General features: G+C 48.3%; 1 non-coding gene across 1 annotated transcript; it reads right to left on the bottom strand.

Annotated features, from left to right (window-relative positions):
* Positions 1-2,335: 2,335 nt before the first annotated feature.
* trnac-aca (transfer RNA cysteine (anticodon ACA)) lies at positions 2,336-2,408 on the bottom strand. The gene has a single exon. It is a non-coding gene; the product is annotated as a tRNA-Cys (tRNA).
* Between the last annotated feature and the right edge of the window lie 13,154 nt (positions 2,409-15,562).

The following is a 15,562-nucleotide window of genomic DNA, read 5'->3' as shown; positions in this document are numbered from 1 at the left end:
TTGCCACTGTGTCAGTGAATACTGTGTGAGTGAGTGCTGTGTGAGTGAGTGCTGTGTGAGTGAGTGCTGTGTCAGTGAGTGCTTTGTCAGTGAACTCTGTGTCAGTGAGTGCTTTGTCAGTGAATACTGTGTCAGTGAGTGCTGTGTCAGTGAACTCTGTGTCAGTGAATGCTGTGTCAGTGAGTGCTGTGTGAGTGAGTGCTGTGTGAGTGAGTGCTGTGTCAGTGAGCGCTATGTCAGTGAGTGCTGTGTCAGTGAGTGCTGTGTCAGTGAACTCTGTGTCAGTGAGTGCTGTGTCAGTGAATACTGTGTCAATGAATACTGTGTCAGTGAGTGCTGTGTCAGTGAACTCTGTGTCAGTGAGTGCTATGTGAATGACCATTATATTAGTCAAGTATATTTGTTGGATTGGACAATTCGGGTGGAGAATGGAAAAGATGTTGATTAAATAGATGTTGATTTTCCTGGTCATCCATCTGTGGAATGTAGTGGAAATGGCTACAGGATCTTGGCAAGCATAAACATGGTCCAATACAGATGTCCATGGTTACATAAGCCTTTTTAGGGCATTTGTCCTGGAGGCAGAGAGAATCTGTTTTGAAATGTCGGTTGAGTGATAAATATTGTCTGGGGAAGAACGCCAAGTTTGTTCTTTGAAATGATGAGCATCAGATATTTTGTGCCCAAACAGGGTTGACGGGATCTGGTTTAACATCTGATTCGAAAGGTGGCACTTGCGACACTCCAGCACTCGCTCAGTACTGCAGTGAGTGTTGGAGTGAATTTTGCGCTCATGTCTCTGCAATTGGACTTGTACCAAAACCATCTGACTCACACAAGAGAGTGTTACTCCCTGAGGAACTGCTAAGACTGCAGGATGCCAGCAAGGATGGAACGTGTAGACTAGATGGTAAGTTAAGTAAACTGATTGGACAATATTGAAAGTCAGATGCTACATCGAGACATCAAATTTATAACTCCAAGGGACCGTGTAGCGAAAACTACCATATTTCTTTGGCTCCAGGCCTGGTTGTATTTTCCATTGCAAACGACTGATAGTCAGCAACTTCTCTCCCTGAACTCTTTGAATATGATTTAGCAAAGGAAAGTAAGTCAGTTGGGCAGAGCTGGTCTGGAATAAGTAAAAGATTTTGATGAAGTATGTTGCTTTTGGTGAGGAGACAAAGTAATAAATTCCCTGGTTCCCTGGCCCAGGCTGTTGTCCGAATTGGGAAGAGGAGGGGGGCGAAATTTGTTCTCAGTTTATTTCTATCAATACAGTTAACGTTTGCAGAGATAAAATGCTCAGGGTCTGTTTTCCCAGGCTGGTGAATCTAGACGTGGGCTCGTAATCTTGGGAAAATGGGGTCATCCATTTAGGGCTGAGAGAAGAAGACATTCCTTCACTCAGAGGGTTGTGAACCCTCTTCCAGGACTTGGGATGGTCAGTCACTGAATATATTGATGTGAGAGATCAATAAACTTTTAGCCACTAAGGGAATAATGCTGCACTGTTGGAAATGCCAAACTTCAGTTGAGCCATTAGCTGACATTCTTCCCTGTCAGGTGGAGCGAGACAATCCAAGGCACTGTTTCAAAGAAGAGTATGGATCCTGGCCAATATGTATCCTTCAATCACCATCACACAAACAGCTTATCTAGTCGTTATCACATTGGTGTTGATAGGAGTTGGTGCGTGAGCTTGTTATGTACTCATTGGTGGCTGTGTTTCCAAAGTTATAGTGGTAACTACTCTTCAAAAAGATGCTTTGCGATGTCCTGCAGATGTGAACAGCATGATATAAATGGGAATAGTGTGGGAAGGTAGTGTTGAGTTAGATCATATTGACTGGTAAAGCAGGTTGTATGGTCAACTTCTGCTTCTTGTATTTGAAGTTCTTATGAGTTGTTCATCTGCAAATATTGTGATGTGAATCCTATTTATATCTTTAACGCCAAAGGGGTTTGGTGTTTAGTTAGTGTTCTCCCACAGCATCAGCAGATTAGTTGCTGCCTGTCTAAAATACATTTATTGTTAGTCTTTACTGGCCAAAGGACATCTTCCAATTCGTCCATGGGGACCTGAAATCGAGCATTGGTGAACTTCCCACATGGATTGAAATGAAATGAAAAATGAAAATCACTTATTGTCACAAGTAGGCTTCAAATGAAGTTACTGTGAAAAGCCCCTAGTCGCCACATTCCGGCGCCTGTTTGGGGAGCCTGGTACGGGAATTGAACCTGCACTACTGGCCTGCCATGGTCTGCTTTAAAAGCCAGCTATTTAGCCCTGTGCTAAACCAGCCCCTAAAGCGGACGCCAACATTTTGAACTCCGAGCCAGCCAGGAGTCGAACCTGGAATCTCCTGATTTGTAGTCAGATGCGTTATCCATTGTGCCACTGGCCCATAACAGTTTCAAGCTTCAAGCTTCTTTTCCTGGGGCAATGGTCTAAATACAGATTTGCCCATTGACTCATAGGGAATTTTGGTCCATGACAGAGGCCTGATTGTTGCATGAGCATTAAACTGGGACCACCTCCAAATGCTTTTGCAGCAATTGCCTGGTTGTAACCATCCGTAGAAAAGTCCTGCAAAAAACACTGCCTTCAACTCCTCAAATATTCTTGGAATCATTCCATTTGTTCTTGGAACTCATGAATATTGAAGAGCTCCAGCTTTTAAAAAAAATAACCTTTACAAGATGTTGGACACATCTCCTCTTTCTACTGCCAACAGCAAAGGTTCATCTATGTTGGACGGTGTCTAAAAACTCGCAGGAACAACAGTTTTGATTGAAAACTTCAATTCTTTTATCTGGTTTGACTGGTGTACAACAAGTATCCCTGGATATACCAGGAGTTTGTTTTACCATGTCCTCTGTGTCATCAGACTGATTGACATCAGCTCAAGATGTTGATGCCATTGTCTTCAGCCACGACAACAATCTCTGTTCCTTAGTCACTGACTCATTCCCCCTCTCTCACTCAAACTATTCACAACCTTGGCATCGGATATAACCTTTAAGTTCCAACTCTATAATCACGTCCGTCGCAAAGGCTGCCTGCTTCCACATCCACATCTTTAGCCATCCCAGCCCATCTATTGCTAAAATTCTCACCCAACGTTTCACCAAAATTGGGAAAAGTTGGAGACAAAAGGAGAAGGCTAAGGGTAGGGAATATGAGGCATGCGATGGGCAGAGAGAGCCTGAAAACATTGAAATAGTGTCCTTATAGGAAATGGTGGGGGAGAAAGTGTAATTGATGCAACTATGAGAGTCACTGTGCTTACAGTAGGCCCTTTGTCATCAATCTGAAACATTAACTCTACTTCTCTTTCACAGGGGGATTTACAGAATTTTGTTTTTATTTCAGATTTCCAGCATAATTTTAAAAAATCATTTATGGGGTGAGGGCATCAATGGTCAGGCCAACCTTTATTTTTATTATTTAAAAAAAATTTAGAGTACCCAATTCATTTTTCCAATTAAGTGGCAATTTAGCATGGCCAATCCACCTACACTGCACATCTTTTTGGGTTGTGGGGGCGAATCCCACGCAAACACGGGGAGAATGTGCAAACTCCACACGGACAGTGACCCAGAGCCGGGATCGAACCTGGGACCTCAGCGCCGTGAGACTGCAGGGCTAACCCACTGCGCCACCGTGCTGCCATAGGCCAACCTTTATTGCCCACACCCTTGAGAATATGGTGGTCTACCTTCTTGAACCGTTGCAGTCCCTGAGGTGTAGGTACACCCACGGTGCTGTTAGGGAGGGAGTACCAGGATTTTGACCCAGCCACAGTGAAGGAATGGCAATACATTTCCAAGTCAGGATGACGAGTGACTTGGAGGGGAACCCGCAGGTGGTCGGGTTCCCAGGTATCTGATGACCTCGTCCTTCCAGATGGCAGTGGTCGTGGGTTTGGAAAGTGTTGCCTAAGGAGCCTTGGAGTGTTCCTGCAGTGCATCTTGTAGATGGTGCACACGGCTTCCACTATGCAACAACGCTGGAGGGAGTGAATGTTGAAGGTGGTGGAATGGGCGCCAATCAAGTGGTTTGCTTTGTCCTGGCGGTATAAGGCATCTTGAGTGTTATTGGAGCTGCACTCATCCTTGCAAGTGGAGAGTATTCCATCACACTCCTGACTTGTGCCTTGTAGGTGGCGGACAAGCTTTGGGGAGGCAGGAGGTGAGTTACTCCTCAGTTACTGGCCTCTGACCTGCTCTTGTAGCCACAGTATTTATATGACTAGTTAATACAGTTTCTGGTCAATCTTAACCCCTCGGATGTGGATAGTGGGGGATTCAGCAATGGTGAAATCATTGATTGTGAAGTGACGATGGTTAGATCCTCTCTTGTTGGAGATGACCATTGCTTGGCATTTATATGGCATGAATGTTATTTGCCATTTGTCAGCTGAAGCCTGGATACTGCCAGTTCGTGTTGCAGTTGCACATGGACCGCTTCAGTATTTGAGGAGTCACGAATGTTGTTGAACAGTATGCAATCATCAAAGAACATCCCCCCTTCTGACCTTACGGTGAATGGAAGGTTGATGAAGCAGCTGAAGATGGTTGGGCCAAGGATACCACCCTCAGTAACCCCTGCAGTTATGTCTTGAAACTGAGATGATTGACTTCCAACTACCAGAACCATCTTCCTTTGTGCTTGGTGTGACTCCAACTAGTGGAGAATTTTCTCCTGATTCCCATTGATTCCAGTTTTGCTCGGGCTCCTAAATGTCACACTCTGTCAAGTGCAGCCTTGATGTCAAGGGCAGTGGCTCTCAGCTCATCCCTGGAATTCAGCTCTTTTGTCCATGTTTGAACCAAGGTTGTAATGAGGTCAGGTGATGAGTGCCCCTGGCCGAACCCAAATTGAGCATCAGTGTTCAGGTTATTGCAAAGCACAAGCTGCTTTCATTAAAAAAATTATTTTAATGACCTCAATCGGGTCGCCGAAGGTCTGTGGCACAGTGGATAGCCTCCCTGCCTCTGGGCCAGAAGCTCCGCGTTCGAGTCTTACCCCAGAACTAGATAGCCATGGAAGGCATGTTTATAACACGGTCACACAGGTTGAGTATCAACATGCAAATCGTTCCATGATGGTGGATAAGAAGGGGGGAGGTGAGAGACACCCAGTTAGGATAGGCACTTGGAACGTGAGGGGGTTGGGAGGTCCAGGCAAGAGGTCAAGGGTGCTTGCACACCTTAAAAGCTTGAAGGCTGATGTTGCAATGCTGCAGGAGACTCAGTTGAGGGTGAAGGACCAGGTGAGACTTAAAGAGGGCTGGGTTAGTCAGATGTTTCACTCTGGATTTGACGGAAGGACTCGAGGGGTAGCGGTACTGGTCAGCAAAAGGGTACGCTTCCTGGTGGAGAAGGTGGTGGCAGATCAGGGGGGTAGATATGTGATTGTGACAGGGGCGCTGGAGGGGAGGCTAGTGGCGCTGGTAAGTGTATACGGTCCCAATTGGGATGATGTGGATTCGTGAAGAAGGTATGTGGGGCCATTTCCAACTTGGACACACACAAACTGATAGTGAGGGGGGACTGGAACTTGGTGCAGGAGCCAAGATTGTACAGGTCACTGCCGCGCTCGCTGGTCCCGTCAGGGAGGGGCGAAGGCGCTGGCTGGGCTAATGGTGGAAATGGGAGGGTTGGGCCCTTGGAGGTTTCTGCACCCGAGGGAGCGGGAGTACTCGTTTTTCTCAGCAGTCCGTAAGGTATACTCGCGGATCGACTTTTTTATGGTGGGGAAGGCTCTACTGGCTGTGGTTAAGGGGTCAGAGCACTCGGCAATTGCAATATCAGATCATGCTCCGCATTGGGTGGATATGGCACTGGAGACGGGGTAGTACAGAGGCCGGGGTGGAAATTATATGTGGGACTGTTGGGGGCCCGAAGGTTCTATGTCAAAATTGAAAAAGTAATTGAGGAATATGTAGGTTTCAACTGCACAGGGGAGGTGTCGAAGGTTGTTGTCTGGGAGGCTCTAAAGGCGGTGGTGAGGGGTGAGGTGATCTTGTTTAAGGCTCGGATGGACAAGGAGGAGAGGTTGAAGCAGCAGAGGGTAATGGATGAGATGTTAGAGGTAGATAGGAGGTATGCAGAAGATGGGGACCCAGCGAAGTTGGAAAAGAGGAAGGAGCTACAGGCGAGCTTTGACCGACTATCTACCAGGAAGGCGGTGCACCAACTGAGGCGAGCAAGGGGTGCAGTTTACGAGCATGGAGAGATGTAGCGAGAGAGTATATTAGTGGGTCAGCTCCGGGGGAGGCAGCAGCAAGGGAAATAGTTCAGGTGCGGGACAGGGCAGGGAAGTTGGTGGTAGCTCCAGATCAGATTAACAAGGTCTTTAAGGAATTTTATGAGAGGTTGTACAGGTCAGAGCCACCTGGGGAAGACCGGGAGATGCAGGAATTTCTAGATGGGCTGGAGTACCCGAGGTTAGGGGAAGGGGTTAGAGCTACATTGGAAGGGACGATAGTGGAGCAGAAGATAAAAGATGCGATTGGGAGGATGCAGTCGGGGAAGGTGGCAGGGCCGGATGGGTTTTCGGTGGAATATTATAAAAAATTCAAGGATCAGCTGGTACCGTTGATGGTGGGGATGTCTGAGGTGGCGATATGGATACCACAAACCTTGGGCAGGCACCGATTTCCTTGTTACTTAAGAAAGATAAGGAACCGACGGAGTGTAGGTCGTATAGGCCCATATCACTTTTAAACGTGGACGCAAAGGTATTGGCGAAGGTACTGGTGGGTAGGCTGGAGGAGTGACTCCCGAAGGTGATAGGTGAATATCAGATGGGGTTCGTGAGAGGGAGGCAGCTCTTTTCAAACATTAGGAGGGTATTGAACGTGGTTATGGCACCGGCAGAGTGGGAGGAAACAGAGGTGGTTGTGGCATTGGACGCCGAGAAAGCGTTTGACCGGGTAGAATGGGGGCACTTGATGGCAGTTCTGGAGCGGTTTGGGATTGGACCACGATTTGTGGACTGGGTAAAACTATTGTATAAGGAGCCGAGGGCGAGTGTCGGCACAAATAACGCCAGCTCGGGATATTTTTCTCTCCACCGTGGGACCAGGCAGGGATGTCCGATGTCCCCCCTTATGTTTGCACTCGCGATTGAGCTGTTGGCCATCGCGTTAAGAAGTTTGGGGGTATGGAAAGGGATAGTGCAGGGGTGGGGGGGGGGGGGGGGGCAGGGTAGAGCACAGGGTGTCCTTTTTGCAGATGATTTGCTGTTATACTTGTCGGAACTGAGTATGTCAATAGGGGAAATATTGGAGCTGCTTCCGGTGTTTGGGTCTTTCTTGGGGTACAAATTAAATCTAGACAAGAGTGAATATTATGTGGTGTTTCACCGGGGGTGGGGGCAGGGGTGGGGAGGGGCTGCCATTCCGTAGGGCAGGGACTCACTTTAGATACCTGGGGGTGCAGGTTGCTCGGGGTTGGGGGGGCTCCGTAGGTACAACATGTCTAGTTTGGTGGGGAGAGTGAAAGCTGATCTGGCAAGGCGGGATGGTCTCCCTCTGTCACTGGCAGGTCGGGTACAGGTGGTTAAAATGAACGTATTGCCGCGATTTTTGATTATTTTCCAATGCCTGCCGATATTCCTGCCAAAGGCATTTTTTAGAGAGATTGAAGGAATGATGACCTCGTTCATATGGGGAGAAAAGGTGGCCAGAATTAAAAATGCTGCTACAGAGGGGAAGGCAGGCAGGGGGTTTGGGTCTTCCGAACCTGATGTATTATTACTGGGCGGCGAATATGGAGAAGGTGCGGAGCTGGGTCAGAGGGGTTGATTCCCAGTGGGTCAGAATGGAGGAGAGTTTGTGTAGGGGGTGGGGATTGAAGGCGCTAGCAACAGCGCCACTCCCGACTGCCCGGGAGATACTCAGGGAGTCCGGTAGTATAGCTTCATTGAGAATTTGGAGACAGTTTCGACAGCACTTCGGGTTGGGGGCAGGGTCAAGGGAAATGCCAATTCGGGGGAACCACTGATTTGAGCCAGGGAAGTGGGATGGAAATTTTCAGAGATGGGAGGAGAAAGGAATTAGAACACTAAAAGATTTGTTTCTTGGGGGTCGGCTTGCGGGATTGAAGAACTGGGAGCAAAGTATGGGCTGCAGCAGGGGGAAATGTTTAGATACATGCAGGTTCGAGACTTTGCCAGAAAGGAGATACAGAGCTTCCCAGTAGAGCCGGCTTCCACATTGCTGGAGGAGGTGCTGACGACAGGGGGACTGGAGAAGGGGGTAGTATTGGCGGTTTATGGGGCTCTTTTGGAAGAGGAAATGGCACCGCTGGAAGGATTCAAAGCAAAGTGGGAGGAAGAGTTGGGAGAGGGTATGGAGGAGGGGTTCTGGTGTGAGGTGCTCCAGAGAGTGAACGCCTCCACCTTGTGTGCGAGGTTGGGGCTGATGCAACTGAAGGTCGTGTAGAGAGCGCACCTTACAAGGGTGAGGATGAGCCGGCTCTTTGAGGGGTAGAAGATGTGTGTGAATGAACGTTGCAGGAAGATTAACTCTGTTTCTCTCTCGACAAATGTTGCCAAACCTGTTGGATATTTTCAGCATTTTCTGTTTTTACATATTGTAGCGCACAAAGACTCCGTGAGACGAATAGAGCGAAGTCGATGAGGCTTTATTAAGCGTGTCTGTTCCCCCGCAGCTCGATAGTAGAATGGCCTGCGGGGGAGGACTCCGGCTTCTTATACTCCGCCTTCAGGGCGGAGCTAGAGGTCAACGGCCAACCAGGACCCGGGATCTGTCAGCCAATGACATTAGGGCTTCCAGTCCCACATGACCCCTAATACATACTACCACACATATGAACATACGAATACGAGCAGAAGTAGGCCATTCGGCCCCTCGAGTCTGCTCCACCATTCAATAAGATCATGGCAAATCTGTTTCTATTTCTAATTCCACATGCCCCTCGACCCCTTATCAATAGCCTTCGATTCCCTTGCCGAACAAGAATCTATCGACCTCCACCGTAAAAATGTTCAATCACCCCGCCTCCACCTTATCTGTGACAGAGCTCCAGAGTCGCACAACGAAAAACGTCTTCCCACCTCACCCAAAAGGGCAACCCCAAATTTTGAAACAATCCCCCCTATTTCTGGACTCACCCTCCAAGAGGGAACATCCTTTCCCCATCCACCTTGTCAAGACTATACAGGATCTTCTATACTTCAATTAAGTCACCCCTCAGTCTTCTAAATCCCAGTGGAAGCAAACCCAATCTATCGAACCTTCCTTAAATAAGGAGACCAAAACTGCACATGTTGTTTTATTTCAGATTTCCAGCATTTGCAACATTTTGCTCTTGCAATAGGGTTTGCAGTAGATACCACATGATAGTCTATCCCAAGAAACAGAAGTAGAGAAGTTAGGAAAAGAAAGAGTCAGAGATGGACCAAATGAAGGTGAGAGGGAAGGGTGGAAATTGGAGGTGAAGTTGATGACATTTTGCGGTTCAGGGTGAGATTAGGACATGGCACCAAAAAATTCATCAATGTAACAGGAAAAGAGATGAGGCAGGGTCTTGAGTAGGACTGGGACAAAGAATGCTCCACAGTCCTGTTGAGGTTTTTATTTTGATCCTATTTTGCTCCAAGCTTCTAAACTGTGGTGGCACCATAGTATTGTCATTGGACCAGTAATCCAAAGGCAAATGCCCTGGGAACCTGGGTTCAAATCCCGCCATTGCAGATGGCGAAATTTGAATTCAATAAAAACCTGGAATTAAAAGTCTACTTAATGAAACTATTGTCTATTGCCGTAAAAAAAACCACACCATCTTGTTCACTAATGTCCTTGAGGGAAAGAAATCTGGCCTGGCTGACATGTGACTCGTGGATCTATTGATTCCAGATGTGTGACTCCAGGCCCACAGCAATGTGGTTGATTCTTAGCTGCCCTCTGAAATAGCCTAGCAAGCCACTCAGTTCAAGGGCAATTAGGGACGGGAAACAATTGCTGGCCCAGTCAGTGACACCCACAGCCCATGAACGAATAAAGACAGGGAAAACCTCATTTAGACTCCCTTCCCACCATCTTCTGAGTTTAAAAATCCAAGCTTGAGGTAGAACCATAGAAAGGTTATGTGCAGAAAGAAGCTGGTTAACCCTTTGTGGTCTGCACTGGCCACACAGAGAAAAGGGAAACAAGCCGCTCATTGCAGTCCCACTTTCCAGCACCTGGTCTTGGCCTCGCTGGTTACAGCACTTCAGATGCAGATCCAGGTACATTTTAAATAGGTTGAGCATTTCAGCCTCAACAACCAGCTTAGGCAGTGAATTCCAGACACCCACCACCCTCTGGGTGAAAAGGGTTTTCTTCATGACCCCTGTAATCCTTCCACCAATCACCTTAGGCCTATTTCCCCTGGTAATTGACCCCTCAGCTGGGGGGAACAAGCTTTTCCTGTCTCCCTGATTAGGCCCCTCATAATTTTGTACATCTCAATTAGGTCAGCTCTTAGCCTACTCTGTTCTAAGGAAAACAAATTTAGCCTATCTAATCTCTCCTCATAGGTGTCATTTACAAGCACTGGCAACTTTCTTGTAAATCTTCTCTGTACTCTGTCCAGAGCACTTATGTCCTTCCTGTAATGTGGCGACCCGAACTGTGGCCTAAACAGCATTTTATACAGTTCCATCTTTACATCCCTGCTTCTGTATTCAATACCTTGCCCACTGATGCACAATCAATTACTCTCAAGACAAGATGAGTCATAACTAATAGGCTTTAATCAGCTAGAACTGTACCCAGCAGCTTCGATACAGAAAGTGAAGGCTGCTGGGACGGCATTGGTTCTTATACCCCGCTTCTCAGGGCGGAGCTATGTACGTTAGCCAATGGTAGACTCCTAGGTCTAGCCAATGGACATCCACCTCTCAGGTACTGCAATACCTGGTATTACCACACCCACTAGAGGAAAACATTCCATACACTCCCTTGACCACCTTGTCCATCTGTCCTGCCACCTTCAAGGACCTGTGAACAAGCACTCCAATGTCTCTCACTTCCTCACCCCCTCTCAATATCTTCCTGTTGACAGAGTAGGCTGCCTGAGAAAGTTCTCTTGAATGTAATTCAAGAATCTTGTAGCTTCTGTGCCCTTCACACTGTTCGTATCCCAATTGATATTAGGATCGTTGTTGTCAACCCTCCTCACAGATGTAGTTGATTCTTCAATCAATAATGCCACACCCTCATCTTTTTAATCCCCTTCCCTATCCTGCTTGTAAACACTTTGTCCCATGACGTTCAGCTGCCATTTTTGTCGCTCTTTAAGCCAAGTTTCGGACATAGCGATGATGACATGCTACCGTGTGTCAATCTGTTGCCTCCGCCCATCAGCTTTATTTACTCTGCTCCTTGCGTTTACATATATATCTTTTAACATGTCAAATTCCTCTGCTCCACACTTTAAAAAAAATATATTTTATTGAAAATTTTTGGTCAACCAACACAGTACATTGTGCATCCTTTACACAATATTATAACAACACAAATAACAATGACCTATTTTATAAACAGAAAATGAATAAATAATAAATAACAAAAATGAAAACTAACCCTAATTGGCAACTGCCTTATCACAAGTAACACTGTCCAAAAATATAATTTAACAGTCCAATATATAATTATCTGTAGCAACGACCTATACATACTATACAGTATATATTAACAACCCTGAGAGTCCTTCTGGTTCCTCCTCCCCCCCCCCACTCCCCCCCCCCCCACCCCTCCCCCCCCCCCCCCCCTCCCCCCCCCCCCCCCCCCCCCCCGATCCTGGGCTGCTGCTGCTGCCTTCTTTTTTCAATTCCATCTATCTTTCTGCGAGGTATTCGACGAACGGTTGCCACCGCCTGGTGAACCCTTGAGCCGACCCCCTTAGAACGAACTTAATCCACTCTAGCTTTATAAACCCTGCCATGTCATTTATCCAGGTCTCCACCCCCCGGGGGCTTGGCTTCTTTCCACATTAGCAATATCCTGCGCCGGGCTACTAGGGACGCAAAGGCCAAAACATCGGCCTCTCTCGCCTCCTGCACTCCCGGCTCTTGTGCAACCCCAAATATAGCCAACCCCCAGCTTGGTTCGACCCGGACCCCCACTACTTTTGAAAGCACCTTTGTCACCCCCATCCAAAACCCCTGTAGTGCCGGGCATGACCAAAACATATGGGTATAATTCGCTGGGCTTCTCGAGCACCTCGCACACCTATCCTCCACCCCAAAAAATTTTCTGAGCCGTGCTCCAGTCATATGCGCCCTGTGTAATACCTTAAACTGAATCAGCCTTAGCCTGGCACACGAGGACGACGAGTTTACCCTGCTTAGGGCATCTGCCCACAGCCCCTCCTCGATCTCCTCCCCCAGCTCTTCTTCCCATTTCCCTTTTAGTTCATCTACCATAGTCTCCCCTTCGTCCCTTATTTCCCTATATATATCTGACACCTTACCATCCCCCACCCATGTCTTTGAGATCACTCTGTCCTGCACCTCTTGTGTCGGGAGCTGCGGGAATTCCCTCACCTGTTGCCTCGCAAAAGCCCTCAGTTGCATATACCTGAATGCATTCCCTTGGGGCAACCCATATTTCTCGGTCAGCGCTCCCAGACTCGCAAACTTCCCATCCACAAACAGATCTTTCAGTTGCGTTATTCCTGCTCTTTGCCACATTCCATATCCCCCATCCATTCCCCCCGGGGCAAACCTATGGTTGTTTCTTATCGGGGACCCCCCCAAGGCTCCAGTCTTTCCCCTATGCCGTCTCCACTGTCCCCAAATCTTCAGTGTAGCCACCACCACCGGGCTTGTGGTGTAGTTCCTCGGTGAGAACGGCAATGGGTCTGTCACCATAGCCTGTAGGCTAGTCCCCCTACAGGACGCCCTCTCTAATCTCTTCCACGCCGCTCCCTCCTCCTCTCCCATCCACTTACTCACCATTGAAATATTAGCGGCCCAATAATACTCACTTAGGCTCAGTAGTGCCAGCCCCCCCCTATCCCTGCTATGCTGTAAGAATCCCTTCCTCACTCTCGGGGTCTTCCCGGCCCACACAAAACCCATGATGCTCTTTTCAATCCTTTTAAAAAAAGCCTTCGTGATCACCACCGGGAGGCACTGAAACACAAAGAGGAATCTCGGGAGGACCACCATCTTAACCGCCTGCACCCTCCCTGCCATTGACAGGGATACCATATCCCATCTCTTGAAATCCTCCTCCATTTGTTCCACCAACCGCGTTAAATTTAACCTATGCAATGTGCCCCAATTCTTGGCTATCTGGATCCCCAGGTAACGAAAGTCCCTTGTTACCTTCCTCAACGGTAGGTCCTCTATTTCTCTACTCTGCTCCCCTGGATGCACCACAAACAACTCACTTTTCCCCATGTTCAATTTATACCCTGAAAAATCCCCAAACTCCCCAAGTATCCGCATTATTTCTGGCATCCCCTCCGCCGGGTCTGCCACATATAGTAACAAATCGTTCGCATACAAAGATACCCGGTGTTCTTCTCCTCCTCTAAGTACTCCCCTCCACTTCTTGGAACCCCTCAACGCTATCGCCAGGGGCTCAATCGCCAGTGCAAATAATAATGGGGACAGAGGGCATCCCTGCGTTGTCCCTCTATGGAGCCGAAAATATGCAGATCCCCGTCCATTCGTGACCACGCTCGCCATCGGGGCCCTATACAACAGCTGCACCCATCTAACATACCCCTCTCCAAAACCAAATCTCCTCAACACCTCCCACAAATAATCCCACTCCACTCTATCAAATGCTTTCTCGGCATCCATCGCCACTACTATCTCCGTTTCCCCCTCTGGTGGGGGCATCAACATTACCCCTAACAGCCTCCGTATATTCGTGTTCAGCTGTCTCCCCTTCACAAACCAAGTTTGGTCCTCGTGGACCACCCCCGGGACACATTCCTCTATTCGCATTGCCATTACCTTGGCCAGGATCTTGGCATCTACATTTAGGAGGGAAATAGGTCTATAGGACCCGCATTGTAGCGGGTCCTTTTCCTTCTTTAAGAGAAGCGATATTGTTGCTTCAGACATAGTCGGGGGCAGTTGTCCCTTTTCCTTTGCCTCATTAAAGGTCCTCGTCAATACCGGGGCGAGCAAGTCCACATATTTTCTATAGAATTCGACTGGGAATCCATCCGGTCCCGGGGCCTTTCCCGCCTGCATGCTCCTAATTCCTTTCACCACTTCTTCTACCTCGATCTGTGCTCCCAGTCCCACCCTTTCCTGCTCTTCCACCTTGGGAAATTCCAGCCGATCCAAAAGGCCCATCATTCTCTCCCTCCCATTCGGGGGTTGAGCTTCATATAATTTTTTATACAATGTCTTGAACACTCCATTCACTCTCTCCGCTCCCCGCTCCATCTCTCCTTCCTCATCCCTCACTCCCCCTATTTCCCTCGCTGCTCCCCTTTTCCTCAATTGGTGTGCCAGCAACCTGCTCGCCTTCTCCCCATATTCGTACTGTACACCCTGTGCCTTCCTCCATTGTGCCTCTGCAGTGCCCGTAGTCAGCAAGTCAAATTCTACATGTAGCCTTTGCCTTTCCCTGTACAGTCCCTCCTCCGGTGCTTCCGCATATTGTCTGTCCACCCTCAAAAGTTCTTGCAGCAACCGCTCCCGTTCTTTACTCTCCTGCTTCCCTTTATGTGCCCTTATTGATATCAGCTCCCCTCTAACCACCGCCTTCAGCGCCTCCCAGACCACTCCCACCTGGACCTCCCCATTATCATTGAGTTCCAAGTACTTTTCAATGCACCCCCTCACCCTTAGACACACCCCCTCATCTGCCATTAGTCCCATGTCCATTCTCCAGGGTGGGCACCCTCCTGTTTCCTCCCCTATCTCCAAGTCTACCCAGTGTGGAGCGTGATCCGAAATGGCTATAGCCGTATACTCCGTTCCCCTCACCTTCGGGATCAACGCCCTTCCCAGCACAAAAAAGTCTATTCGCGAGTAGACTTTATGGACATAGGAGAAAAACGAGAACTCCTTACTCCTAGGTCTGCTAAATCTCCACGGGTCTACACCTCCCATCTGCTCCATAAAATCTTTAAGTACCTTGGCTGCTGCCGGCCTCCTTCCAGTCCTGGACTTCGACCTATCCAGCCCTGGTTCCAACACCGTAATAAAATCTCCCCCCATTATCAGCTTTCCCATCTCTAGGTCCGGAATGCGTCCTAGCATCCGCCTCATAAAATTGGCATCATCCCAGTTCGGGGCATATACGTTTACCAAAACCACCGTCTCCCCCTGTAGTTTGCCACTCACCATCACGTATCTGCCCCCGTTATCTGCCACTATAGTCTTTGCCTCGAACATTACCCGCTTTCCCACTAATATAGCCACCCCCCTGTTTTTCGCATCTAGCCCCGAATGGAACACCTGCCCCACCCACCCAGCCTAACCTGGTCTATCAGTTTCAGGTGCGTTTCCTGTAACATAACCACATCTGCCTTAAGTTTCTTAAGGCGTGCGAGTACCCGTGCCCTCTTT

This window comes from Scyliorhinus torazame, chromosome 17, assembly GCF_047496885.1.
Source record: "Scyliorhinus torazame isolate Kashiwa2021f chromosome 17, sScyTor2.1, whole genome shotgun sequence".
Classification (NCBI taxonomy): domain Eukaryota; kingdom Metazoa; phylum Chordata; class Chondrichthyes; order Carcharhiniformes; family Scyliorhinidae; genus Scyliorhinus; species Scyliorhinus torazame.
This window is presented reverse-complemented; position numbering and strand designations above follow the sequence as displayed.